Consider the following 26,820-nt stretch of genomic DNA (forward strand, 5'->3'; position numbering starts at 1 on the left):
CTTTTCCCACAACTTGCCCCCCCCCCTTCCCCTAGGCCATCGGCTGGCCATCGGCTGGCGACGCCCTTGATGTCAAGACATAAATCATATCTCCCAGACCTTCTATACATTTTTGCAACCACACATTAACTCAGAGGTTCTAGTCTGTAAGCTCGAGCAAAATGACATATTTCAGGCGGGCGATTACAACTATCATGATAATTATGCCAGTTCACAAGTATCGGCTTCAGCTAGTAGCTTAAGCTAATTCCTATGCCATGTCAAACCAAAAACATTTAGCACGGAAGTCTTATTGCAAAAAAGTATCAAAATATTTGAAATGGCAAGATGGCGAGGTCTAATCCTTAAGAGCCATTGCATGTTTCTAGACAAGTACAAACGATTTGGCTGTGATAATTTTCTTCGTAAATGTCTGGTATATCAAGGCTGCCAAAAAAAACTTGTTGCAACCGAAAATAACAAACATTGCTTGTCTGCCAAGATTTGCTATTTCAACAGGGTTCATACCTGGTAAAGTGATTTTATTCACATAGGAATAAAGAATATGACTTCCCTTTAAAAGTTTTTCGAATACTGACTGTTTACCAATCTCATAAATAGAGAGATATAGTCACATCCCGCAAAAAACATGATTAAATAACAACTTTGTACTTAACTCACTGCCAAGAACAGACTTCAAATTATTAATGTGATACATTTTTGGGGTGTCTTTTTACCGATTATCGGATCGTAGGTACAGTGATTTACCAGCAAATTGAGCATAATATAGGATAATAATTAACAAGTCAGTATCATTTTCAAAACCATACAGCTTCTCACCACCATTTCCTCACTGATTTATTTGATAAGGTGTTTTTTATGACCCACTGAAATGAATTCTTCCTGTTTCCCTACAAATATTGTATCACTGGTGAAGTGAACTACTAGCTGACCAATTTTTCGTTGCTTCTATCCATAGAACACAACAGTTGCCATCTCGAAGTGTTTAATCGTGAAATCTGCATATACTCTGGCTATTTCATGATAGGCGTCTCCATTTTTCCACTTCAGTTTGCTTAGCAAGTAGCGTTAGTCAGTAACGGATTTCTGTACACTGAACTAAATCAGATTATGTTTGATTGTTACAATGATCATCAATGGCATTGGGCTAGTTGTGGTTTATCGGCTTTTCTGAGAATGTGCAAGTCCTTAAGGAATGATGGTGGGTATGCAGTAAGCTCACATACCTCATAATCCTCCTCGAGATCTAGTTACTCTGTCTTAGAGACTAAGTACAAGACATCGCTGGAACAGTGAGCTAGTATCAAAGGTTTTGCCATGCGCAACTGTGATTGCAGATAAACTGTTGAGAGTCATTGCTAGAGACCTGCAAAATACGCGGTTTCGATGGCCTTCAGGATGGACTGCACATACCCCTGTACACTCGTGCAAATAACGCAAGTTCATTGGCTGCCGACTTGTAAGTCGTCTCAGCTGATTTGTCTGTTATTCGATCCTTCTTTGGTTGAGGGTTTATAACTGGTTGAGATTCGTCCAAATGAACAGTAAGCAAATAGCAAAATTATCTAAGAGGTTTGAATTTTTGTTTGAATTCTAGCCTATCACCGAATGAATCGGCGAATTTTGCAGGTCTCTAGTCATTGCTTTCTCGGTCCTCTTAAAAGAAATGAAAATACATTTTGTCCAGTCACACTATGAAAAACTCTCCTCACTCTTACTCATGCATATTAGCATGGAAAAGGTGAACATAGTGACATTTGCATACAGTTTTAAAATTTCTGCAGTATCTCTTTCAATTCTCGAGATATTGGAGTCCTTGTGGAGTTTACTTGTGGTGTAAGTGATTCCATTTAAGTCCTGCATGGCAAGATTGTAGTCTGAAATTACGGGGGTTGACATAGTCCACAATTATCGCTGATCTTCTGTCATTTTGCTTCCACGAGTTAAACCACCTAAGGTGTTAAGTAACCTCATAAATGTTTGTTTGGTTACGAGATTACAACCTAAAACAGTACAAAGCTGATTTGTTTTAGCGATGACGTGTAACCCATTTTAAAACATCCTGTAGACTTCAGGGTTGTTGCTTCGTAGTTTGCTCATTTCCTGAAGGTTGCTGACTTTCAGATTGTTGTAGTGTATTGCTGCTGCAAAAATTGGCAACGCATTATAAATCACGAGCAAATTATTGACCTAAGACCCAGTGCGATCTTCTTTTATCAGCGCTCGTCCAGTATTTACCACTTACTGATACGATCACAACAACTTAATTAATTATGAGCCACAGCTGTTTTCATAAATTATTTTCAACTCATATGTAGGCAGTAAACAACAAAGTTGGACTATATTGGTACCTTGGAACGTTGGGAAGTGTTTAAAATTAGTTTTGACACGTATATTTACAAAAATAGTAACGTATTACATCAATTCCTTAAGTCGCGGAGGTCCTAAAAGAACTTATAGATTTTTTTATTTTATTCACTGCTAATCACTATTTAATTCCATACAAAATTTGTTGGTACAAATGAAATTGTCGACCATAAAACTCGTAAGTTTGATAATCAAATAATAATATCCTACGCTTATAAATAAGAAAATTGTAAGAGTTTGTCCGATGTTAATGGTAACCAGCAGCAATCTGGAAAATAACCCACTTCTGGTTACAAGATTTTTATAGGTACACATTTTTTCTGATGTCCAGTACATTTAGAAGAGGCAAAAATATCACTAAAAAAATATCGTTCGCAGTAATATTGGGTTCGAATTCTTGCCCGGGCATTTTATGCCATGTATAGTCCCATTACCTTCAATAGTTTAAGTTATTTGTAAACCGTTCCCTGAATAGCTTTCCAGTATTAACTGAGCACATTAATAAGCATAATAAAACAAAATAAAGACCAATTATTGAATATTCGATCATCTTTTCCATGGATTGAAAAAAATTATGTTTGAATGAAATTTCAATTAAAATATGAAATTTTTCACCAAATTTCCTTAAGAAATACTCGGTATTACCTCGAAAAACGTACTTCATATGTGCAAAAATAACGATAGCCATGTGTTGTACAGAATTACAATATATTTCTTGTAGCATTACAAACTTTTTTCGTAAGTGGTTTCCAAAGGAATCTTTTGTAAAAGTATAGAAAATGTTTTTCCTATGCAGTATTCCCGTCAGAGAGTCATAGCTATGAAATGGGGGGGGGGGGGGAGGGAGGCTATAAGGGCTTTGCACGGGCAGGGACGGATCTGAGCTTTTCTTCGCTCGGGGTAGAAACTGTGATTAAGGACCCCCCCCCCCTCCTCTCCCATAAAACAGCAATAAACGCACCAGATACACTGTTGTGTGGGTTTTTATGTCTGAACTCCGAATGACCTACCACTATACGACGTCTAGCCTCTCCGAGCCTGTGTCTTCCCTTCTCTCTGCACCCCTGCCCACTGCCTCGCTGGCATTCCTTTTATCATCCACGGTCCCTACGCAAGTATGCCGCGCCAACTCACTGCAAACTGAATGATCAAGATCTCCATTGGGATCATATTATAAGTATGTAGATATTGTTTAATTCTTTGTTCTTTTCGCCTTATATTGAAGTGAAAAAAAAGTATATTAGCTTGTTTTAGTGACAGTCGGTCGAAATTTCTTTTTGAGACAAAATACCGTCAGATTTGAACCGCTAATAACCACGAGACTAATAATGCGTCAACAATGGTTGAGCCTACAACGGATAGATCATGTACGTGTGTTACCTCGGAACTTTTCTACATGCGATAAACTAGTGAATTATCTATTATGTAACAATTATACTAATTTGTGTAACCATTGTATTAAAGATATTAATAGTTTAAATATAAATACGAAACACTGGGTATGATTTTATTCCAAATTTTTCACGAAAAATCTACGCCGCGGACGGGAACTGCGCCTTTCTCTGGTTTCCCCCCCTCAATTTTTGCAGTCCACAAATAATTATGGTTTTCGGTCCTTTCTGATGCCCCCACCCCCTCCCCTCCCACATGCAGAACGAAGCACGACACGACAACTTGTCTGATGGTATTTGACCTCTACAAAAAACCAGTGCACACAGAATCACACGCGGCACTACGCCACATCATCGACTACATCGACTGCAACTTCGTCTCCCGAGCAGACTGTCCGATGGTTGCAGTGTTCTGCACATGCGCGAGTATAAAAAAAATATTTGTCAAGAAAGGCCTGTCGTTTATAGCTGACTAGTTAAAAGACTATTTTATTTTAAATTTCTAAATTGATTAAAGCAAATATTCACTTGTAAGTATTGTAATTGGATTTTACACAATGTTGAGCCGGATAAAGATCGATTAGTATGTTGAGTACAGGAATGACCAATTGTTACATAGGTAGCCCATGATTGAAGGAGTATCACGAAAACAATTTTTCTTTTCTTTCAATAATGCGGGAAGAAATAACGTACCGAAAATACGGTGTGAAGCTGCCGCGAGGCATTGCGTGGTGTCGCGTCTTGTCTGATTCTGTGTGCGCTCACTTACCCGGACACATACGGTGTGCAGAGCTACCGGAAAAACAACGCGATTTGATAACTACTCAAGATATCCGAGTGGGGTCTGCATACGAAAAGCATTTAAGAGTTCGCTGAGGGCCGAAAAGTACTTATATTCCGGATTAAGTTTTTAAACTGTAGTTTTAGAAGAGTTAAAATGGCTAAAACACATGTTTTCATAGTAATATTTAGGCGTAAAACAACCGGTTCAGATTCTTGAAAGCACTTACGGGACTTGTATTACCCCTTTATATTCGTTTCTCAGCCATATAATGTTCAGAGCCTTGCGCTTAGAGGCTATACCGCACTAGAAAGCACCAGCGAGCGTCGCGCTTATCATCCCGCCTCACTAACACACATACACCCCTGTCGAGGCGGAACCCAGGTAGCCCCTCCCCCCTCCTCATTCCCCCTGTTAGCATGGCCCTGTGCCCGGGTTATGCCCGTGGCGACGTGCATAGCTCCCAAGGGTGGCGCGCCATAACCCACCCCGGCGCGATCAAAGTCGTGGCTTGTTTACATTTTCCCGGCGCGGCGGTAGGAAAACTGAAGTAAGAAGGTCTGGAACATGGCGGTGAAAAGTTTGGGGAGTTGGTATGTGCAATCTTTGCCACGATTTCGTATACTTTACAATATTTTTTGTAAACTTTCTCGTACTTTTCGCATATTTTTGCATAGTTTTGAATACTTTCGCATCTCTTTGAATACTTTATAAACTCGCAGTTCTCAACTCTGGGGTTGGATCCGGTGTTAGCATTATAAACTGTTAAAATTTTGTACGGACAGTTCCGATAGAGTTATGCACCATATCATAAAGCTATTAAATAATTCCTAGATTCTATTGAATACAGGTATGGACACTAGTAAATAAAGGCATATTTTTATCGCATGATAACGCGTGTTTCAAATATGAGAGTGCCCTAACCCCTAACAATGTCATATCCCTCTTATCTGTGAGGCTTCACTTCTAATGAACGTGGTGGCCACGTGCCCATTTTTTTGTGTGAAACATCCATTTTAAATATGCTTTTTCACTTCCTGACACAACGTATTCCAAAAAAATAAAATATTAAAAATAAAATAGCTTGTATGAGGATTATGAAATGTGTACGGTTCGGACTTTTGGGTTTTAATAATCGTGTAATTTTTCTTTTTGGTGTTGTTATCCACCTATGCACCTCGCAAGCACCAACGAATGAAAATCTGTCTGCCTGTTTGGCGGGTTAGTGATGACTGTTTGGTTCTCGGGTAGACTGATTGTAGAGAGGTGCCATCAGGGATAGGCCGTCGCTCAGCGGAGTAGCTATTGACTCGCTGGGGTTAGTTGGCTGGGTCGCCCCCCCCCCCCTCCCCTCCTACTGCCCCTAGCTGGTGTTGGATGAGCCCCCGCCCCCTTCTCCTGCTGTGTCGCTGCCGGCCTCCAGCCGTGTTCTGGCACAGGCGCAACACAGCACAGAGCACAAGCGCAGCACAGTTCACTGTGATCACATATCAGGTGAACTTCGTGCAATTCACTCTGGCTAGCTGCAATACCACCTTGCGATAAGCATTTGTACAAGCCCGGTTTTAGTATTAAGTGGGGATGGACTAACATGATCCTTTAATCCTCAGATACCATCAGATATTTATTCGAAGGATCCGGTATTCGAGGAAAAAATATTAAAGTAATTAAAGAAAATTAAAAAAAAAAATTAACACTTATAACCTCTGAAGTTTAGGTAGGTACTAGGCCAATTTTTTTTCTTTATACCTATCCTGTTACCATTCCCCAAGAAATTTTACTTTTAATGTTTCGTTATATAAATAAAACTATATTTATTAATTCGGGGGATATAATAATGTTCGCAGGCTTTCACGGCCATTGTCTCAAGCTACTTCTGGGCATATAGTTCATAAATAAAACATTTAAAGGGTTGAAAGTTTCAACACCATAGTTAATATTTATAATTTCTTGAACATTGTTTTATTTTGTACTCTTGATATTTCGATTCAGATTCGCAAGGTATAGCCTATTCGAAATACTCTTTGGGATTCGAATTCAGGATTCGGATACGAGAAAATTGGTATCCGACCAGTGTTGAGTTAAGTTGGCTCTAGGTTTAACTCTTGCGTTATACTTTGTTATTGCTCAAATCGTGATGTGTTTTCTGCCAAACAGAAGCTTTGAACTACGTCGTAATTTGAGAACTTTATGTATAGAATAAGAAAATTCATGTATTGACTAAATTGTGCAGAATATTATTATTTTTTTGGTTCATTATGCTCGCACGATGAAGTTAAGCTATAAACATCACGGTCCAATTTATGAAGGAGAAAACATTTATTTCTGTCCTTAATGTTGCAATTCCTGTGATGTAAATTATTTTATACTTTTAACACTCAATTTTCTTTATAATTCCTCACTACCAACTACAGTAGCATTAATATTTAGAAGTCTAAACCAACCAGAATACGGAAAGAAATGGCGTTAAGTTTATTTTCGTTGTAGCCAGGCCGCTGTGCTGGTTTTGTGTTGTGTAGGTGCTTATCTCTATAACTATTCGTGTTTTAATACCATGTAGATTGTGTCCGGGCCTTTAAAAGAAAATGCACGGTCTTTTTATGGTTCTTGCAATGGGAAGATTGTATCAATATGTTATTTGGACGTAAACTATTCGTGTTACACTCTATGTCATAACAAATCACAATAAAGGAAAAATAAATAAAATTACAAAAAAAGGTGAAAATGCAAACACACAGAAAAAAGCTAATATCAGTTTATTTACAAAAAAAAAAATTGAAAACATGAGCAGCGTAGAAAATTCCGTGGAAGGAATTAGTCAAAAAATTATTACAGCACAGGCTGAAAAAATGGGTAGAAATGACGAGACAGTAGCAACAAGGACAGTTAATAAAGACAAACAACAACCTTGTGGACAACACAGCGACGATGATACTAAACAAATAATCTGTACTACACAACACAGGCGAACCAGCGATGTGACAAAACAGATATTCTGGACACAACGACGACAGAACAGGCGGACACAGTTGGCTTCCGAAGACAACAGTTGTAATTTGCTGTGCTTCATATGTTTTCAATTTTTTTGACAACGGCTGATTTTAACTGTTTTCTGCGTGTTTGCATGTTTATCTTTTTTTTTGTAATTTTCAATTTTTTGTTCATTATCGTGGTTTATTAAGACATATAGTGTAACCAGCAATGGTATATGTCCAAAATAACATTTTGATGCATTTAAAAAAGTGTTCTCGGTCGTTTGTTGGGAGAATAATCCCTCGACCGCTCTCGGCATAGAGGATATCACCAGCGGAGAGAGAGAGAGAGAGAGAGAGAGAGAGAGCGAGAGAGAGAGAGCGAGAGAGAGAGAGAGAGAGAGAGAGAGAGACGTTTCAGGCATATCAGGGGTATTCACGTAAAAAAAGGTACAATTGAGAGGGGACAGTTTGAAAATAATACTGAAATGGACATTCACCTAACAAACATTAATAAATCACGCGAGAATCATGTCGCAAGCAGCCATTTACACATGTTTGATAGCAACGGAATATTACGTAATATATATTTTTTGTTGGAAGTGACTGCATTAGTATTATTCTAAACAATCTGAAACTACGATTCGTTTAATTATGTTGATTTACATTCTTTTTGAATTTTGATATTGTATTTTTTCCCCCTCATTTATAAGGGATTTTCGAAGTAGTCAGCAGGGATATTGGCGTTAAGAACCTGGCAATACTGACCATTTTAGACAGAGTTCAGCATTTAGGACCCTGGTTGTGAATACACGACCTCCAGTTGACGTACAAACGTGTGTGCTTGTTTAAGTAGCAAGCATGCAACCACGCATTTATACTTTTTTAGACAATAGCTATATCAGTAAATAAAATAACTTTTAAATGGATCGATAGTTTAATTTATTGACTTATTGTCAAGATCGATTTAAATAAATACGTAGATAGTGCATGTCATGCTATACGTACATATAACTTCAGAGTACTTTTAGATGTCATAAAAAAAAGAAGCTGTTAAATTGTTACAATCTATTTACATTGCTGTGTTGTGGTTGTGTTTGGGGCTGTTTTTAATAAATTAACATATGAGACACTATGAAGTCTTCTTGTCAAATACCGTGAATTAAGATCCTCAGGCTCCAAATATTTTTAGCTGAATTCACAACTTGCAATTAGCGTACGTAATCTTATACTGTCTCATTAAACTTATCTTAAATTTGACAGTCACCGTTCCCAAAATTCTCCGACTTTATAACACTGACGACTGTACCTCTACAAAATAGTGTTCGCAGCAACACTGTGTTCGGATTCTTACCCGGGAATTTATGCTTTATGTTGTCCCAGTACCACCATTAGTTAGTTATTTGTAAACCGTTCCCTGAATAGCTTTCCAGTATCAACTGCGCACAAAATAAACATGATACAACCAAATAAAGTCATATTGTTGTATATTCGATTATATTTTCCATGGTTGAAAGAAAAAAATAATTTGCGCCAGTTTTTGTAAGAAACATCCAGTATTATTTAGAAATAAAACCGATTTCATATAAGCATAAACAACCGTAGTAATTTGTTGTACAAAGTTACTATAATCTTTCTTGTACTATTTTAAACTATTTCTTGGCAACTGTTTTCCAAAGGAATGTTTTGTAAAAGTGTGTGTATTCCCTTGGTTACGTGTCTGGTATCTAGAGAGTGCAAGTTGTACGCATGCGCAGTGGTTCTAGCAGACCACGCCCGGCGCGCCCATCGGCCCGTCGTGATGGGAAGCCTTCTTTTCACAGACGAGAGAGCCAAACCTCCAATCGTGCATCTTCGGTTTTTTTTGTTCATTGAAAATAAATATGGCGGTGTTGATAAAAGGATTCTAATGGTCAATTGGGTTAGGTTAGCTACATTATAAATACTTTAAAACATTGTGGACGGTTGATTTGGTTGGGATAGCTACATTAAAGATACGGAAAGCGAGCATGAACTTCGGGGAACTTCGGGTGTGGCTCTCTCGTCTGTGAAATGAAGGCTTCTCCGTCGTGATGGTCGGAGTGTAGCTGGCGCGACCTGGCGGCCGGGAGCAGGGGCAGTTTGCATAGAGAACACTGATTACCCTTGGGCCGGTGATCCATGCAACCTCATTGGCGAGAGTTGGGCAATTCATTAGCGTCTGTTACTGTGCCGGTCGACCTGAAAAGGTGATTGTTGGGCTAGCGTACTTTGCTTTAGCTTGGTAATAATTAGTTCCGCGGGAGGACGGGGTGCATTGAAAATACTAAATGAATCATGTGATAATATCAATATCTGTAATTTTTTTCGAGTCATTTGATTTTCGGAATATACTTTTCGCTTTCATTCCTCCTGTTCGTGTTAATTACGTTACTTTTTAAAATGAATTCACTTAATTAATTTCGGTCGCTCACTAGTGCCACCAGTTAGAGTACAACTAATTTAGTGCATGGTGTACTTCTTAATTAAGTATAAAAAGTAATAATGTAAGGAGGTTTTAATTAAAATAATATTCGTATTATTTTATGTCGGTGGCTTTTAAAGGATAAGTATTGGTCGGGTGGTTGCTACTGAGTTATACTGTTTTTATATTTCAAGATACCTGCAGGTTAAAGTGTTTTTTATATCTCGATTGCGAAACGTAAGAGCATTTTCGCAGTTCTCAATTGTACAGAACACTTCGTGTATCTTCGGAAATGTTCGTCTTTGTCTCCCGAAGTTTACAACAAATACAGGTAGTTCCATGTAAAAAAAAAAATTTAGATCTTAGCTTTACTAAAAATTTCTGAAAAATAACATTCCAAAACTTTCCGAACATTTGTATCAGTGTAGGTTCTTATCACTTTCTTCAACTGACAGCGGCCCTGGTAGGCCTATATAAGATGTGAGACAATGACTGAAATAGCAAATTTTTGAAAAATCCATTTGAACCTGTTATATACGAAATTTGGAGGAAAAGAGGAAGATAGGTAATTATTTCCACGACTTGTACGCTATAACTTCAGTTATCATGAGATCAAGTTTGATTCTTTGTAGGTCTTCTGTTCCTGTTTCTCCATGTTCTGTCTGATTAATCTGTCAAAATTGCCGCAGAGAATGAGAAGTGCGAATGATTGGAATCTTCCGAACGTATTTGCGAAAATTTTCTGTCCCAATATACTACATTGGTTATTTTTTCTGTGTTATCTTTCTCAAGGACTTATTTCTATACCGGCGGACGTCGGGGAAGCAGAGTATGTATTCTTGGACGTAACATATCTTGTGTCTTCGAATATCAACCGTCTCCGACTTGTAAAACATCGCGGATCCAAGCCGGAGATAGGGTCGGCATTTTTCACTAAGAAAAAAATTCTGAACGCTCATTAGACTACAACAAAGTATGACCGCGGCAGCGGTTAGCTTCCTTGTAATTGGCGGCCGTCTGTAAGAAAATTACCTATATTTAGCAAGGCCATTCAGGATGCTTTTGCTTCCACAGGGAAACTGCTGTTTTTCGTGTCCTATAGCAGGCGCGTGTCTGAGAGAAACAGACCACAATCACGTGGCGTATCACGATGCTACAGTGTTTTAACACAGAGTTAATGTAGAAATCTTTTTGTTGAAAAAATAAATGCTTCTAGTGCACTGTTAGCAATATTTTATCTCAATTTACGAAGTCTAGTTACAAATTATCCAGGGATCTTCGTATACTTACGGGAACTGAGTTCACTTTCTTCGAACATGAATCCAAAAGAATATTCTTGGTGTATTAACAAAAAAAAAATAAACAACTGGTAAAGTCGTACACTAAGAACACTGTTATTTTGTCAATGTGAGTGTTCACCTTTGTTTAGAACGAAACATACAATTCGGGGAAGTTTCTACGAAGATTCAGTTATTTGAAATTACGAAGAACTCTTCGTACATTTAAGTTAAATTCTTCGTTGAAAAGTCCGTTGTTTCTAACAGTGTGATGAGAATTTCCAATCTGTTAGGTGTCTTAATTTGTCTCTCGTAGTTGAATTGGTTATTGATTGCACAAATACTGTTCATCATCGGTCTACCAGTGATTGGTTGTCCAGGCAGTTAACTACACATATCTCTCACGATTTTTTTTCCGGTTTACACTGGAATTTTTACAGCGAAGCGAATCAACGGCAACTTACTGGGACGGGTCGGTTTTTTTGGTTTGTTTTCTGGTCGACAACCAGCCAATGAAACGCCTTTCCCGAAGTTTGAGTCACATCACGTCTCTTGCGCGTGAACTGTCTCAACGTCACGACACAGCATCTTCGCGATGGTGATTGGTTTGTAGCCTTTTAGGGCGTGAACAGCGTTTATACATTCGCGATCAAACAAAAATACGTCTTGCCGACACTGGCCCCGATGTATCCAACGACAATGAAGTTCATACTTGAATTACAAGCCAAACTGTTGTTTGTTTGCGTGCATTGAACACTTGTTTACATCATCACAGGCCAAGTATACAACTCTGGTGCTTAGATTGAGTACCTGGTTACTTTTCAAGGTGTCAACAAATAGCTGGTGAACCGATTTAAGAACTTTTTCAAGACGTTTAAATATATGTTTTATACAACATGATTATTGCATTCATAATAAGCTAAATTAAACCTAATATAATATTTGCAGGTATGTCCCATTTTATTATTAAATGCTAAAACATTTTCAAAGATAATATCCAGATGACGGTCTCCAACTATTTATTTTTAATGTGCGAATACAAACTGAAGTAAGATGCCGGAAGTACAAAATGATGTTTAAGGAAAGGCTACTGTAAATAATTTTTTTTGACTTTCAGCGCCGTTACTGTTTTATTTTGGGACTAACAATGTAGTTAAGAGGATCTGGGGCAGGAAAAAGCATTTATGTGGACCGATTTAGAGAAACTATGGGAGATGGAATTATGTTGACCTGGACGAGATCCGAACCTATGTTCTCCCGAATACGAGGCCAATATTTTATCACCACGCCACCTCGTTTGAACTTCTTTCTCTTAGACATGTTTCAATTGTGCATTAAATCATTTCAATTTATAAATATCATATAACGTAAAATAATATTTTTCATAAATTAATGGAATTTTTTTTTGTTTGTTTCAGGTAAGAAACTACTTATGACCAGACACACCAACTGTTACTGCGGAAGTAAAGGTGGGGTTCTCAGTTGTAACATGCTTGAAGGTGAGGTGTGGCTCACAAGTTACGGAAGAAATTCAGTACTGGATGGTTAAATTCATTCAACTTCGACGTCCACTGAAAATCATAGCCTTTCAAAACGAGGTAAAAGATAGTTATAAATAGGTGTTATGTATAAATATAGCTATCTGCCACATTAAAACTTAAATATAAACATAAATAACTTGTAAGCAGTATGTTTCCAATTTATAACAGCCGTTGTTGATAAAGAATGAACGGCTGCAGGAATATAACTTCAAGTTTAAAATAGTTACTGTCAAGAGATGGTAATGTTGCATTGCATCTAACGAGGTTCTGGCGGCTTTATAAGGAAATAAGTAGTGTAAATTACAGTGCAACGTTTACATGACTTTGAGAGGATGTGGAAAACTTTTGATCTTAATAACCTTTATAAATTGATTCTTTTTTCTAGAGCAATATCAAAGCAGTTGAAATTATATAAGTTATGTTTGATTAACGATACTGAATTCATATAATGCTCATAGTTATGTAGATTAATGCACTTCGTTATTACACGGCACTGCAAGAATAGTTCAAAGTGCCTTGTTCGAGTATAAAATAAGGTGTCATCATATACTAAACATTATTTAATCAACATCTAAAAAAAAACTTTAATAGATTGCGAACTCTGAAACTATGGGCCAGAAGTCAACACCAACGACAGACTCAGCTTTCTTTCTCTGAGCTGCCAACCTGCCGTTTTGAGGTCGAGACTGAAAATGGTTGTTGTGATGATTCTGCCAGGATCTGCGGTAGATCGTTTGAAATATGGTTAAGTATCGTGTTGCGTGTGGCTAAAAACGCTTAGCAGTAAATTTAATGTACGTATTTAAGGCTCAGTCACATTTTCAGTGTTGATTTTTTTTCGTTTATTTATTACGTTTTAAGGGTTGTGTCTAAAAAATTTAACTCGATACCTCCCTCGCATCTGCTGTTCTGCCAAATATGTCCAACATACCTATATTTAGAGACAGGAAAAATTCGCGGGTTCATTTCACGATAGGCTAGAATCCAAATGCGTGTAACTTATTGCCGCTTCAGTGATTGGAACACAGTTTGCCTGAAGGACTGTGAGCCAAAGAATGACCCTCAACGTAAGAAGTATCGAATCATAAGCATCCCAGTTAGCAGGTGTCACGAGTCAGTAGCCAATGAGCTGGTGTAATATTCCCGAGTACATAGACGATCGTGGAGTCCATCCTAGAGGTCATTCAAACCGCGAATTTAGTGTAATATCATGGGTGTTAAAAGTCGCGCAAGTGATGATAGTTACGAAGACTTGCGCGCCTTTTTGAACTCATGATTAGAGACCTGCAAAATTCGCGGATTCATTCGGTGATAGGCTAGAATTCAAACACATATACCTCTTAGACAATTTTGCTATTGGCTTACTGTTCATCTGGACGAATCTCAACCAGTTATAAACCCTCAACCAGAGAAGGATCGAATCACAGACAAACCAGCTGAGACGACTTACAAGTCAACAACCAATGAACTTGTGTTATTTGCCCAGTGTACAGGAGAATGTGCAGTCTATCCTGAAGGCCGTCGAAACCGCGAATTTTGCAGGTCTCTAGCTGATTGAATAACCGCTACTTTTCCTTGTTTATGATTGGCTCAGGGTCGTCAAGGCTGTATAAGAGCAATGTAGTCCAATAGCCGACATGAAGCAGATGTTAGGGGCTATATGTGCTTAAAGTCCACTTTTGCTACCCGATGAATAGAGACCGGAAAAATTCGCGGTTTCGATGGCCTTCAGATAGACTATACATTCCTCTGTACTTTTGGGCAAATAACGCAAGTTCATTGGCTGTTAACTTGTAAGTCGTCTCGGCTGGTTCGTCTGTGATTTGATCCTTCTTTGGTTGAGGGTTTATAATTGGTAGAGTCCCGGAAATTTCGCGGATTCCTCTGGCCTCAGGATAGAATTCAAAGTTATAGGTGTGCTCGACCCATGTTTACTTTCCCATTGGTTGATTTCTTAGCGAGAACATTTTTATCCTTGTTATTTGGCACTACCTGATTCGCTTACTTCTCTCCTAACTGGACATCGTTGGCTCACGGTCGTAGAGGGGCGTGTCCAGATAACTGCGGTCCAATCATGAACACAGTGCGACAGTGTGGAGGTTTGCATTCTAACTTGCGACTAAATGAATCCGCGAAATTTCCGTGGCTCTAATAATTGGTTGAGATTCGTCCAGATGAACAGCAAGCCAATAGCATTATCATCTAAGAGGTATATGTATTTGAATTCTAGCCTATCGCCGAATGAATCTGCGAAATTTTCCGGTCTCTACCGATGAATCACCGAAATAATGGTGGCTCTACACGTATATAATTCACGTGTATTTCACAAAAAATATTCCGACCACTTAATGAGAATTCTTGCAGCTATTAAGTCAGTCTCTATCAACCGTGCACATTGTAGTCCTTTTAGTTTCACGAAGATTCAGCGTGTGGTCCACGTGTTAGAAAATTTTAACATATTACTATTTCTAATATTTAAAAGTAATAAAAATTCAAGAGTTTCATCAAGTCGAAAATAAGAAAACAATAAAATATTTAATGTAGATTTATAAGCAACTTAAAGAATTTTGTAGAGTATTATATATTTTTCAAGGTTTGTTTTAGCGTATAGCTATAGACAGGAAAATTTTGCAAAACCATTTCGCGATAGGCTAAAATTCAAATACATATATCTTTGAGCAGATTTTGCTGTTGGCTCACTGTTTATCTGGAGGGTTAAGGGTGCCAATGAGAAATCCTCAACCAAAAAAGTATCCAATCACAGACTACCCAGTTGAGATTGCTCACGGGCCAACAACCAACGAACTGGGATTATTTGCCCGAGTATACAGATGACTGTATAGTCTACCCTGAAGGTAATTGAATCAGCGGATTTTTCCAGCCGTACGTATCGTATATCAAGTATGTCCACCCCTGGTCGTTTCTATGTTTGTTGATGGGCTTGATGTACGTACAGCCAAACACGAGTCGTAATATCAGGTACGTTTTCACGGTCTCGAAGACGCAAACTCAGTTTTCCGCCCCTCCCACATTGCCAGATTATCCCACTTATCGCTTCCTCTCTTCCCGTCGCCAACGTCCGCGTTATTCGCCTCTTTCTTTCAACACTCCTTCTCCCATACACGTCCAGCCGCGCGTGAAACAGGGCAGAGACGACGCTAAACAGTTGGGATGAAAATTTTGCTCCATAGAAAAAAAACGGCGACCCATATATATACACACACACACACACACACACACACATATATATATTAAATCCATAAAATAAAAACAGTTATAAAAATAACAGTATCAACTGTAAGCGTTATAGTGTGTTGGTTCAAGGTCAGAATTAAACAGTAAATCTAACATTTTTAGATAAGAGAATTCGCGAATACTGATTTGTAGTTTTCTCGCTTGCAGCGCGAAAGAATGACCCATTTCCCCCAATTAGTAGAGATTGAGTCTGCAAACTTTATTTGGTAACAGAATGGAGTCCCTCCCCATTGAAATCTTTTTGTACGAGAGTGGTTGAACGTCGAAGTCCCTGACTGTTTGATTGGTCGTAATGGTCGAGACGACAGAGCTCTTATTCGCTGGCCTCCAAGTTCGCCTGATATAACGCCATGCGATTTTTTTTTTTTTTTTTTACCTTTGGGGCTCTATAAATTACCGTATCTACGGCATGGGTATCAAACGTGCCCAGTATGCACCTGCGTTCACAAGTGAAAGTGTGTTTCGCTTCCCTCTTCCCCCCCCCCCGCCCCAATTTTTTTTCCCATGTTCGGTTGTTTCGTTTTGGTAAGCAACCGATAGTTGCAGGAGCGTCAGTTTCGTGGTTCGCGTGGGAAAACCCTGGCTGTTGTCTGTGCGTGAAAGTGCAGCGGAAAGTCATGTCGAACAACTGAAGAGCAACTCGGGGAGAATGTGGAAGGAGTGGGGGGGGGGGGGGAGAACACGGCAACAAGAAGTTGTTTCAAAAGAGGCGCTGGGAGCTCGCTGCCGCCAGAAGTCCGCGAGAGACGGCAGTGGCGACAGTGTACAAGGGAACAGCCGAGCCGGCCGAATCATTCTACGGTCATCCTGTCATTTCGCGATAATATTTTTCTGACTCTTGGATGGAGGTCGTTAACCGCATCTTTATTTATTTATTTATTTATTTATTTATTTGTTTTTTCAAGAATAGCCTACAGTTATTATACAGGATACAGTGCAGGGTTCCCGCAGACAGGGAAAATTCGGAAAACAAAGAAAACTCAGGGAATTTTAAATGTGACTTCAAAACCTGGATAACGCGCGGAGATTAGCCATATGTTAGTTAAAAAGCAGAATGAGTAATATTTGATACTTCCACGTAGTGTCTTAATGTCTTGAAATCGGTAAATAGTTATTTTAATCATAATTGTTTTGTGCTGTTAGTAAACAAATAACTATCTTTATTTTACTAATGTTGATTAAACTTAAATATGATATAAATATAAATGTTTATTTTTTTAAAGCACGGTATGTATCTATAGTCTTTCGTCTGACCAATATTAGTAATTTATTGTTTCAAAGATATTTGAAACAAATATATTCGTTTTCTGACTGGAAGAACGTAATGTTTATGGACATAATAACAGTGGACGCTATGTATTGTGGAGGGAAACATTTTATAGTTGATTTCGCATGATATGTACGTTTGTTGGGATGTGTTTATATTAAAATAGATTGTAGTATAGTATATGTTATCTTGCCGGATAGTCTTGTGAGGTAGGGAAAAAATATTTTAAGGTAGTACTGAGTAAACAGTTAAAACTCAGGCAAATTGACTGACATGACAGAGACAGGGAACATTGTATTTTTCACTTCTAGGTAGCTTTCCAGGGTTATCAGTTGCTTATACTTGTCGCTCGAGGAAACATAACGTTTTAAATGCCTCGTAACAATCCGCTGGTATTGGATATCACTTGCCAATGACATATATAGACATAATCTCAACTTCCGCGCACGAGGCGTACATTTGACTACGATATGTCAACAGAAGCGTCAAAATCATCCGATGTGAACAAAGCTATGTGCGTTTGTTCACGAATAGTACACCAACAGAATCGCGTTTCTGTTAAAAATAATTAAACGTCAAAGAAGTAATTTGACACATAGTTTTTTTTTTGCAATGCTCTAGCAACGTAATACGTGTCACGTGTCAAAAACTTACGGTTAGAAAGAGGAAAAATTCGCGATTTCAATTACTTCTAGGATGAGAATTCACAGCCTTGTGAATACTCGGGCTGATATCGTCTGTTTATTCGTTGCTGATTTTCTAAACGTCTTAACTATGTTGGTAAGCTTGTGTTGCGATACTTCTTTGTTAGAGGTTTTCTCATTGATAAACTGTCCTCCAGATAATCTGTAAGCCGATAGAATGAGTAGCAGTACTCTTTAAATTTTAACCTATCACGAAAGTAAACCACTAATTATTCTGTTTTATGCTTTCATATAATGGGAACTCGAACATACAGAGTTGTGGTAAATTAGTAATTGGGCAGTTCAGTGGTGGAGTCGCAAATGAATTAAAGCACAGCTTGCCCGTACTGTCTACGTCCATTTTTGTATGTGCAGGGAGTCATATTTTACACAACATTGAATTATATTTGTTTCCCTCTGAGCTATATTGTGTGTTCATATTCTCTATACTGACTATTTATGTAAAAAAAATGTATGCGTAACATTTTACTTAGCTCTTGGTATACAGCATTTGGTAGGAGTAATTTCGTAAATGGAACGGAATTCTGTGGCGAATGGCACAAACCGTCGTTCACAGACACTAAGGGAACTTTATTGTGTCATAGTTCTTCATTTCATTCTTCATCTCTTATTGGCCGCTCTTCATTGCATTCTTAATCTCGTCTTGGCTAGTATCAATTTTATTCATCTCTTTTTGGTAACTCTCCATTTTATTATTCATTTCACCCAAGAAAGCCATTATGTTTAAGTTCGACGGCAGCCATCTTCCTTATCTAAATACAATATTAATCTGTCATTTTCAAACAGCATCCTATTACTTCACTATAACGTCCACTACGAGCTTACCTAAACTTGTACTCAAATCTAACACTAACTACACTAAAAACTAATACTAATTTCAATCTTGAAAATATAATTCATATTTTTTACGATTTTATTATTGTTATTCAGTTCACTATAAATTAATCCTAAACCCTTTAGTTAGGGTTATCCCACTTCTGACACCAAAATGTTACAAGTTGGGAAAACGGGTTCGTAAGGATAGCCTAATTAATTTTATACAGTTTTATTTACTACTAATAATTAGATCACAAATCACTCGCACTTAAAGCTACCTGTTCATTAATCAATAAATACCGGTCTAATCCATAGTTCGCACTCCTCACTGGAGCTAGGCTCAACAGTGCTTCGCCCCTCACCTCGCGCCTGTCCTCACACACACACACACAGTCTCCCGCCACTCTCCGGTCGCATATGCACGGTCCCGTGGCTCTGCGCCTGCGCCGGTCGCAAAAAAAGGGGGGGGGGGGAGTCTCTCGTCCTCCTCGCCGAACTCGCACTTCACTCTCTTGCCTGTCGGCACTCTCGGAACTAGTTCGGAGACTGGCGTCGCTGCTTTTATACCATTGGCAGTCTTTCTGGAACCGACTGGAGTGGTTGTGACGTGTCGCGTCATCCAGGGCCGACCAGACGCTCGAAGCATCCAGAATAACAACACATATTCCCGCCACTCCGCGCGCGCGGTGGAATCTGTAAGCCCGCGGAACTCCCAGGCAACTCAGGGATGGATAACAGCACCGGGGAAGGAGGACGCGGGGGAAGGGGGCCACTCTTATCCCGAAGGTATTCGTGCGTGACGTCAGTGGCTGTGCGGGGTCGCCATGCGCCTGGCGAGCGTTGCGCTCTTGCCGCGCATGTTCGTAACGGGTCGTTACCACAACGCCGAATGTCAAAATTGACCATAATGCCGACAGCTAGAAAACTGCTGTGTACCACAACGCCGAAATAACAAATGAATGAATTTGTGTGTGTTTCTTAAATGTACCTTAACGCCGAAATACCACAATCAAACCTAACCTTACCTAACCTTACCTAACGTAGCGTAATATAACCTAACCTAACTTAACCTATCCTATCCTAGCCTAACCTAACCTAGCCTAACCTAACCTAGTCTAACCTAACCTAGTCTAACCTAACCTAGTCTAACCTAACCTAACCTTTGTGGCAGTCCTGCAATGACATTTTTCGGCGTTAGTGTATTTCGGTGTTGTGGTAATTCAGCGTTGTGGCACACAGCAGTTTTCTAGCTGTCGACGTTGTGGTCAATTTGGCATTTCTGCGTTGTGGTATTTCGGCGTTGTGGTGCGTCCCCGTTTGTAACTATATTAAGCATTAAACACAGGGTGCAGATTCTTGAAAGCACCCCAGAGACTTGCATTATACCTTTATATTCATTTCTCCGCCTTATAATATTATGGTTGCCGCTCAAATCCCATAGTTCTACACACGACGAGAAGACTGCGCGCCAGTCCAGATCCTTGCGCTGGGAGGCGACACCGCGCTAGAAGCAACAGCAAGTTATCATCCCGCCTTAGTGGAACGAGGATGAAAAACCTCGATGGGGTTGGAAAAAATGTTGCTGCCTGCCTTCATCAAACCCACGACCGACAAAACGGCAGTCAATTTCTTTTCCAGTTTACCAAACCACCAAACACTTTAGGGTTTCGGACACAAATTTGTGTTCATTAAGTCTTCTGCATGAATAGCTTAGAAAAGCAACCGTTTTGAATTTATGTGTATGTCGAAGGTCTCGTCCATTTACTGGACGTCCTAAAAGCGATTCTAAGAAACAAGACAGAAAATAATATGTTCTCTCTCATGGACGACATATACTTTTAACGGATTCGTGTGAGGCATTAATATTTCATCACACACAAATTTTTACACTGAAAAATAAAAGTGTTTTGAGGTCTAAGGGACTTGAAAAGCCATTAATCAGTATTTTTCTCATTAATTATGTAAGCATAAACCAAAAATTAACAAAGCTGTTGAAGTATCTGCCAGGAATGTATGTCGTTTTGGAATATACTTTAAGTACAAACTCTGATTGAATGAAAAAGGGGACTACAATAAACAAATTGCAAGTTACTTTACCAACGTTTTTAGTTTATTTTATTCCTACATAATTAATGAGACAAATACCGATTAAAGATTAGCTATCTGATTTGCTTGAAAAAATCTTTTACTTTGTTTGATGTAATAATTTGTCCGTGAGTGACAGATGTCTCTTATGAATTCTTTTATCTTATCACTCGTTCATGGGCTGGAGTAAATATACATATATATCACTGATATAAAATATTGATGGTACGTCCAGTGAACGGACGGGACCTCCGACATACATCACCAAATAAAAATGTTTGAATTTTCATGCTAATAATCAGTAACAACTCGCTAGTAGTATTTTCAGTAATTATCATTTCGCGCGGATTTAATTAGCTGAACCAGATTTAAAGTGTAGCATTGGTGGGGAATGGAAATTCGAGGTTTCAATGCATCTAGGCTGGACTGCACAGACCTCTGCAATTTTGGGTGGATGACACTTGTTCATTGGTTGCTGGCTTCGTGAGACGTCACGACTCGTTTCCCCGTTATTCGGCATTTCTTTTGTTCAGGCGATGTTGTTATTGATGGAAAGGAAACCCTGCATATAAACTGGAGGACAAATTGCAAAACAAATTTCAGCCAGGGGAAAACAAAGTCCAGTCCAGGAAAAAAAAAACTTACGTTGTGGGCTGAGACTAGCAACCATAACATTTCCCCCTCCCCTCCTTTAAGTAGCCTTGCCTCTACACCAGCGGAATCCCAAGTTGGCCGATCTTAAGACTCACACTAAGGCCGAGACAAAAACAATGTCACAATAGAGAGAAAAAAACGGCTCACTGTCACAGTAACCTGGTTGACGCGACATTCAAGACAAATGTTGACAACACTTTAAATACACCTTTGAGAGAGAAAGAGAAAACTGCTGTCACGTCACGTCCGGGTAAGCGTCACTTTCCACCGGGACACGCTGTCCTTATATGTCCGGGTTCGCCACAACCAAAACACATTATCTCCTTGGTCGAGCGTCTCGTACTACTGACGACTCCACCTGGAAGCGCTCAGCGTCTCGAGGATAAATTGCCCATTCGCTCTGGTTCCCCTCGTCTGCCGGTCGTTCTGCCCGCGCCTTGAAAATAGCATGCTCGTGCGTGCTAAGTGATTGTTCTTCCTGCAGATATAACACCGCCGTATCTTGTTCAAACGTCCAGATTCCTTGTCACTTACCTCGACGCCGACTCTAAACTCCGCAGCAGATCAGCGGTTCCCATTTTTTTTTTTAGCCTTTCTTTTGGCGGAACCCAAAAGGAAGTTATTTGACAATAACTGTGCTTGCTTTATGACATTCGTCACAATTCCTCCAGCGTATGTCAGATGTTCCACCACATTGGGCTCTTTCGTCCAACCATCGGCGGGCGATGGTGTAAATAAATCATAGAGCAAAAAGAAGGTTACTTCAGTGAAATATAACTGGGTAAACATTAAAAAACCAGCCCGCAGCATGGGGTGGTGGGACAGCAGTCGTTAAAACATGAAACCATCTTAAAAGGGGGGGGGGGCGGCGTAGGTGACCGATGCTGATGAACAAGTAGGGGAGGTCAGCACAGAAACCTGTTAGACGGCCTTCCAGGGAGTGTAGCAGGCAAAATCTGTTGCCAAGGGCGTATCTCGGTTCGACCCCTTCGTCACAGTGGGTCGGTGTAAGTGCGGGGCCCACACAGACGACGTTCTTGAAAGCGTGGTACTTGCACTCCTTCACTGTGTTCTTGTCTGCTTGCTCTGCTGAGGTCGGGGCTATAAATACTTCTCTGGTGCGGTTCCCCTTCGTTCCCGAACGAACCAGAAAGTTCGAGTCGCTCCTACGGAAGAGAGGAGGGGCGGTAATCACGTGGCCATCCCCCCCCTCACCCACTCCACCGTCTCAGCCTTGCCGGGAGGACAGGCCACCCGCAACACGCGGATTGGACGGGAGCAAGTCCATCCAGGGGCAAATAAAGTCCAGTCCAGAGGAAAATAAAAACTTACGTTGTGGGCTGCCGCTAGCAACTACCACACACGCATGTGGGTTGGGGGTCGAATCATCGCGCCGACTCTCACGCGAAGCACGACGATGCAGTGTTTAAACTCTGGGCTCGCGTATCGGACTGATCCGGATTCTAATCCCCCAGTTCCGGCCGTCCTGAGTTCGTTTTTCCCCCCCGCGGTTATCTGAATTAACTGAAGACACGGAAAAAAAAAAATCTGCAAGAAATTGTTCGTCATTTTTTTTAAGGAATGTATAATGTGGTTATGGTTTGGAAAAAAACCTTGGAATTAATAAGCCTCTCAAGAGGGTGCCAGCTGCGCTTTGTGTGATGGTGTACTGCATAGCCGCACACAATGTAAATTGGCGAATGCCAGGTTATGTTTGAACTATGCCAGCTGTGGGAAGTGCGGAGGCTTGGTATTTCTTCATTTTTTTAGAAAATTTAAAAAATAAAGGTATGTTAGTTTTAAATTTTTTTTTTTTTTAGAAAATTTGTAATTTTAATCGTGGAAAGTCAGGAGAATTTTATTTCACATTTATGAGAACACCCTTAAATACCTCAGACTGTGGTTTAGACAAATCAGTTTAATAATAACATATAAAAAGCAAAATATATATTCCCGTAAAAAAATTTTTTTCTGTTAAATCGTGCAAAGAGTTGTGAAATCAAGTTTCGTATCCAACTATTGTTTCTCTCAGGTTTTTAATAATCTATTCTTGGTTTCAAATATAAAAGAAAGGTTTTCGATGGGAATAAAGTAGCCCTTACGTATAAAATTTAATTTCCGCTAATTTTTGACGTTTTAAAACCAATTAAAAAGATAGTTTTGTAACAACCTAAGATTTCGAAATTGGTTCTATATTGAGTTCGGCCACAGTCTATGGACACACACTTATACCTGTAAACAAACAATAGTTTTTTTTACGTGACAACGTCTAATAAATCGATGAACGCCGCCTGCACGCTCGAAAAACATTGTCCCATTAAGCTGTGTCCCGTTACGCTTATTGTACGCTTGCGCCACATCTATGTCTCTTCCACTCGATTGGAAAAACCATCGATTTGACCTTTTTCGAGGCACATTAGACTTGAAATACTCCCATTCGTTTCCTACTTTTCCTATAATCGTCCTATCCTTAACAGAATAACACAGATTGGAAGAAGTTAAATAGCAAACATGTATAAAAGTTATAGTTAAAATAATCTGTTCGTTAAAGTAATAAACATATTTGAATTAATGAGTGCAAATAAAAATAAATTTATCAATTAAATTGTAGATTTCATTTCACTCCTTCTTTGTATCCATACAAAATAGTGATAATTCAATAAAAATGATTCAATTTTATTCATAAAAGTAAGCAATCATTTCATCAATGTTTTGTTATGACGTTGTCACGTTAAACTATCGTCCGTAAACCGACTTTACAGACAACCAATTTTTTTTTTCTTCATGAAATGATAGTGCGTGGAGGTGTCGATGGTGAATGTTTTCGGAAAGGCCAGTAGACGCGGCCCGTGCGAGTCGGAAGTAAACAGCACGTGCTCTTTTTCCGTCGATTGTCCGCGCCCTGGCGACCGTAGCGCCTCGTAGGGGAAACGGCCGCTGGCGAAACAGCGTTTCCGTCGAGCGACTGCCCCTTCGCGAGGCTCTCTAGACGTAGCGGCTCATACCGCCTTCTGCGCATGCGCGGGGAGCACCGCCTACTCGCAGACCTGCGTCGCTGTTATCTCCCGGGAAGCCTAAGATGTCCATCAAGTTCTGTCCCTGCCCGAACACGCCCGAACAATTCACCTTCGGCCAACCTCGGGTTTATTTATACATATTTATATTTCTCTGTTTACTTTAATGTAGCTATACTTACCTTACTAACCGTCCATAATGTTTTAAAATGTTTTAATGTAGCTAACCTAACCGACCACTTTTAATATTTGAATTCATTTTTCCTGCGCAAAAATAAAACATCCCGAAGTTGGCCGAAGGTGAATTGTTCGGGTGTAATCGGGAATGGCAGAACTTTATGTGCATCTTAGGTCTCCCCTCTGGGCACGGAGGGTCCACATTGTACGCAGCTGCCTTGTTTGCGCGCCTATTAAAAATTACTAATTTAATAACTACAGTATAGTTGGAATAAAAATGGAACTTGGCAGTTTACAATGTCTTCTCAGCACCCTGACGTTTTGATCCTGGGGTTGTGGAATACTGCTTACCTGATCCTCGAATATGAAATGAAGCAGGATTGTCGGTGTGCTATACTGTGAATTTGTTTTTGTAAATATAAGAAAATTATTCTTGTGAAATTACAGACATTTGTAAATTTGCACATTCGTATGAAAACTGTATCACTACAAAATAATTATATTGGCAATAATACTGGGTTCGGATTTACCTGGGAATTTTCACCCAGTATCTTCAATAGTTAAAAGTATTTGTAAACCGTTCCCTGAATAGCTTTCCAGTAGTAACTGCACACATTAATAAGTATAATAAAACAACATTAAGTCCGTTATAATCTATTATTTTTTCAATGGTTGAAAAAAAAATGCTTGAAAGAACTCCGGTTAAAATATACTATGCGCCAATTTTCGTATTAAATCAGTATTGTCTCGAAAAACGTATCTCATGTGCGCAAAAAATAACTATAGCCATTTGTTGTAAAAGTTCTGAATTTTTTCTCTCTGTATGTTGTCTCTTCTTGTAGTTTCTTAATTTTGTTTTTTTCTATTGTCACAATCGGTTCAAACATCCATATCATGGCTGAACATGCTAACTTGCCGATTCATTGATTCAAGATCTTCAGAATATGGAACGACATTCAAGAAACTAATAAAGGAAAGAATTTTAACGAGAAATATTTGGATTGGAATCACAGAGAACACCGAAACCCTCGTCTCTTCTCATTTTGATCCCAGCCGCGCTGGTATCTTATTTCTAGCCATTTGCTAAGTCCTTTTATTAAAAAAAAAAAACTGTTCAAGCACCCTGGGCATTTACAAAAGAGAATACCTGGCGTGCTTCTGACTTTTTGGACGTGAAGCTTCTCTCAGTTCGTTTCGGCGGCGGCTAGTTGTCAGTCACTCTGAAACCGGGCAAGTGTGGAACCAGCCCAGAACTTTTTTTAAGTATAAAACTCCTGTTATAAACGTTTAAGCATGGTTATGTTATTTAATTATTAAAAACAAATGTTAGAACTCGAAATACTATTACTAGAGACCGGAAAAATTCGCGGGTTCAATGACCTGTAGGATGAATTCCATAGTTCTACGTACACTCGGTCAAATTCCACCCACGCATTGGCTGCAGTCTTGTGAGGCGTCCCAACGTAGCAGCCTGTGATTCTATAAAGCTTTGGTTGGGTGTTTCTCATTGGCCCAGAGTCATCCAGGTGAGTTGTGAATCAATAGCAGAGGCAGCACTGAGGTATAACGATTTGTATTTTAGCCTTTCGCGAAATGAATTCGCGAATTTTTACGATCTTTTTAACTATTACAAGAAAAATAGTGTAGTCTATCGTCACCTTAAGTGCTGGCCAACTCTGGGATGGGATATTAGGTAAAGCGGTTGTATTTTTCAGTCTATTATGGAAGGGTTGGGGTGGGGTCGACTACTCCTCTAAGTCCCATTTGACCGGCGGAGATACTCGGCGTGACTATCAGAACCTCGACCGCTGTTTCCCTTTTCGACGACCGACACCGCAGCGCCCCGCCGAAGCAGGGTGGAGGAAACACCACAATGTTCTGGCACACCGACGCAGGCATTGCCTGAGGACGATAATCAGCCCTAGGTCTATTGAAAGGAACCTTCCCCTGACATTCCCCTGCCCGGGGGGCGGTAATTAGTATGTTTGTTCAGTTCGTTTCCGTAATAGTCAGCTCGCCTGGGAATGGGAATCCAAATATTGTTTGCTGCGATGGGATTGAAGTTACCCAATTCCA

At 39.5% G+C, this 26,820-nt stretch overlaps 1 protein-coding gene across 4 annotated transcripts in view; it reads left to right on the plus strand.

Moving 5' to 3' along the window:
- The window catches only part of LOC134541744 (uncharacterized), a 371,288-nt gene that overhangs the window by 151,406 nt on the left and 193,062 nt on the right, over nt 1–26,820 (plus strand). Inside the window, exon 1 of one of the 4 annotated variants that reach the window (XM_063385400.1) lies at nt 12,655–12,829. The exons of the other annotated variants lie outside the window; for them this stretch is intronic. The gene's annotated coding sequence lies outside the window, so the exon portion shown is untranslated. Of the gene's footprint in view, nt 1–12,654; nt 12,830–26,820 lie in introns of those variants that run through there. 4 annotated transcript variants of the gene reach the window in all.

Source organism: Bacillus rossius, assembly GCF_032445375.1.
Source record: "Bacillus rossius redtenbacheri isolate Brsri chromosome 4 unlocalized genomic scaffold, Brsri_v3 Brsri_v3_scf4_1, whole genome shotgun sequence".
NCBI classification, from domain to species: Eukaryota; Metazoa; Arthropoda; class Insecta; order Phasmatodea; family Bacillidae; genus Bacillus; species Bacillus rossius.